Source organism: Castor canadensis, chromosome X, assembly GCF_047511655.1.
Source record: "Castor canadensis chromosome X, mCasCan1.hap1v2, whole genome shotgun sequence".
Classification (NCBI taxonomy): domain Eukaryota; kingdom Metazoa; phylum Chordata; class Mammalia; order Rodentia; family Castoridae; genus Castor; species Castor canadensis.
The window spans coordinates 128,569,166-128,573,147 of NC_133405.1; positions in this window are offsets into that span (position 1 = coordinate 128,569,166).

Genomic DNA, 3,982 nt, shown 5'->3' on the forward strand with positions numbered 1-3,982 from the left:
TCTATCACACTAAGACAGCTCTTTTCATTTGTTTACAAATGAAAATTTTCCCTATGTAGTTTTTCAAAAATGTATGGCATTTTTTCCTGTTTACAAAAGTAATGTATGGCTGGGTGCCAGTGGCCCACGCCTATAATCCTAGCTACTCAGGAGGCAGAATGAGGAGGATCAAGATTTGAAGCCAGCCCTGGCAAAAAGTTGAAGAGACCCTATCTCAAAAAATCCTTCACAAAAACAGTGCTGGTGGTGTGGCTCAAGGACATACGTACAAAAGTAATGTATATCCATAAAGAAAAATTTTAAATAGGGTAATATGTGAAAATCAAATAACCATCATCCCCATATACCAGAACCAAAAGTCAGTGGTTATTAGTATTTTAGTATTTTTATATCCTCTTAATGATTTGATAAAAACAATTTGACCAGAAACAAAATTGGTATTCATTATGCCTTTCTTTTGCTTGTATAATTTGTAGATTTCCCTGCAAAGGAACTTAAAAACAAAGAATAAAGAAATCTATCTGCGTGGAGGTATTGCTCAAGTAGAGTGCTTGCCTGGCAAACAAGAGGCCCTGAGTTCAAACCCCAGTATCATCCCCCCGAAAAAAAAAGAAAAGAAAGAATGAAATGGAAAGAAAGAAAAAGAAATGTATCAAAGAGCAGGATCTCCATATGTCTTAGTCTTGTTCATCCAGGTGTCTCCAGTTTCCAGAACACTGCTCAGCACACAGCAGGTACTCAAAAACATTTTTTTGAATGGCTAAGATATTTTCCCCAGAGCTAGTGAAATATGGCTGCTAATGAACACGGAACCACTCTGCAGCTATGTCCCAGTAGTATTTCCTTCTCACTCCTTTTAGTAAGGAGTTTGTTCTAACACGTGCCGTCTTAACGGAAGACTGAATTCAAATTGCAACTCCAACATTCCTTGAAGAAACTTCAAGGCCAGCGCCATGGCTCATGCCTGTAATCCTAGCTACTCAGCAGGCAGAGATCAGAAGGATTACAGTTGGAAGGCAGCCCCCTGGGCAAATAGTTCTGGAGACCCTATCTTGAAAAAAGAAAAAAAAATCACATAAAAAAGTGCTGGCTGAGTGGCTCAAGCTGCCAAGAAAAACAAAAACAAAAACTTCAATCCTCTGACTCAATTTGAGGTACAAAAAATAAAGATCTCACCTTTGAATGCACAGTCTACTGTGGAGGAGAAAACCTATGAACAAACGTTTGTCAGGCAGTGTCAGTGTGCTGTGAAAAAAATGAGGCAGATGAGGGTGTGTTGCTATTTTATAAAGAAAGGGTGGTTAGGGACAGATAAAGGTTTGAAAAATATCCTAATGTTTTTCAAACTTCAAGTTGTGACTAAGTGCGATGACAAAATCCATTTAGAGTGTGATCTGTATTTTAGAAATGAATAAAATAGCAGAATGCACCACGTATTACAGGTCAGCGCTGGTTTTGTGTAACTTGTTGGTTTATATACCCGTGTATTAACTAGTCTGCAAGACAGTAGGCCTTGGAGAAAGTGGTGGGTAATGCAGGGGAAGCTTTGAGGTAAGCAGGCTGGAGAACAGCACCAATCCAGGCCTCTTTTGGTTAAGATAATGCATGCCTTCTGTGTGCACCAATTTGTACCTTACTCGAGAAACAGGAGAGGCCTGGCGCTGGTGGCTCACGCCTGTAATCCTAGCTACTCAGGAAGCAGAGATCAGGAGGATGGAGGTTCAAAGCCAACCCTGGGCAAATAGTTTGAGAGATGCTATCTCGAAAAAACCCCTCATAAAAAAGGGCTGGTGGAGTGGCTCAAGGTGAAGGCCCTGAGTTCAAGGCCAGTACCACAAAACAAACAAACAAACCAAAAGAAACAGGAGAAAAACCACAGGAAAAGTGTCCCCCCCCTCACCCCCCAAAAAAAACCATGAGACCACAGCTAAGAGTTTGGGTCAGCAAGCAAGTCAAGAGAGAAAACGGATACTGTATTTCTACTTAAAAAAAAAAAAAAGCACCTGATGGAAAAAAGACGAAAAAAAAAATGTGCAATTGACAAATTCAATTTAACAGGGACAAAAAATCCAAAGCTAAGGAAACACGGCAGTACAGGACAGTTTGGGTTAAGGTGTAGGATACTGTGTGATAGTCTCAGAAACTTCCAAAATACCTGCTCTGTACTTCCTGACCCCCAATGAGGTAGTCGGTGTAAAGAAGTAATATTGTCTGGGAAGATTTCTTTTCTCTGTCCTTTAAACATTTAATAGTGTGGAAATCATGCCTACTACCCAAACTGGTAAATTATATTAAAAGGAGACAGAAAATTGTTTCCAAAGCCTTTTCTTGCTGAGCACGTGAAGTTCCCAGTGAAGCTGAGATGCACGCCACCAATTCTATGACAGGTGGACAGACTACGTAGGTGTCTCTGTTTGGCTCTTGAGAAGAGAATGATTTTTACATTTTCAAGTTGGAAAAAACCAAAAGAATATTTTGCGACCTGTGAAAAGTCTATGAAATTCAAATTTCAGTGTCTATGGTTTTACTGGAACCCGGCCAGGTTTATCCATATTGTCTGTGGCTGCTGTCGCCCTGCAAACCTAAAATATGGTTCCGTTTTAGAAACCGTTTCCCCATCAGTGTCCTACGACAGGAGGGATCTATCCTGAAACACCCTGCAACCCTCTCCCCTGTCCAGCCAGCCCCCTGGCATTAGTCACAAGATTCCTGGAGCTGCTGGGGCGGGGCGGGGGCGATATAATAACGACTTGTACCTTATGGGGAACAGAGACACAGGCAGTCACTTTTATAGAAAGCAATCTGACTGGCCCTGCCACCGACTGCAGTCACTTCACCTCTGGGTTTGTTTCCCCATCAGAGAGTGGGCACCTCAGCACCTGCATGACTGACTTCGGGCATGAAGGGACTTGGAGAGGTTTCACCCAGTGTCCCATCCCGGAGTGCTTTTGCAAGGGGAGTCTCGGGGTCTGCACGCACCTCGTTCCCTTTGCACGTGGGCACCTCGGCCGCCGCCTCATCCACCCCACCTCTGTGCTCTCTCGTCCGCTTTTGGTCTCCTGGCCCCTTTCTCCTCAGCCCCACACGCTCCTAGGCCACAAGGCTGCAGGCCAGGACTCAGGGAAGGCTATGAGGTCAGCCCAGCCCAGCCGGCTCCCTCCAGCTAGCACAGATGCCGGTGGGGGTGGGGGAGTCACCCTGGGACCCCTGTCGGTGACAAGAATGACTCAGCAGGGGCCTGGGCTGCGGCTGGCTTAGGAACGTCTCGGCAGTAATGACAATCAAAATCGCCAGAAGCACAAAGGCTGCAAACCGACACTTTAAGGACCCAGACTTGCGAACAAAGGAAATTGTCATTTAAATGGCCTTCAGCCCACCCGCGGTCAGGAGGCCTGGGCCCCCACAGGCCGCACCTTTAGCCTAACCTGGCAGCGGCTTAAGGCATGAAACGCCCATGGCCTCTGCCCCTGGGAACCAGCAAAGGCCAGTCGGCTGGACCGGATCGTTTGCGGGGTGCAGAGACCTGCGTGTCGGTGATTATCGGGAGACTTGGAGAGCACTGTAATCTCTCGAGAACAGGAACCATTTTCCTCTCTCGCTCTGAGATTTCGTTTGGCCAAGGCGGCTGCAGCCTCCCCGCACCCCTCCCCCACCGCGGCGCCTGGGCAGCTTCGAGCGACCACGCCCCGCGGGCCCCAAGGCTGCTCGGCCGTGAGGCTCCCAGCCCCCGTGCAGCCAGCACACCGCGCCTCCACTCGCCCCACCCTCCCGCGCCCCCATCCACCCCCGCGGTCAGCCTTGGGAGCGCCGGGCAAGTTCTAGCGCCTGCGCCTCACTAACTTCCTGCCGCGGAACGCCCCACCCACCTCCCCAAAGGCCCGCCTCCGAACCGCGCGTGAAACCCGCCCGCCGCACGCCATTGGCTGACGCGGCGCAGCCGTTGGCTCCCAGGCCCGCCCTTCTACCGCCGCTCATTTTTCCC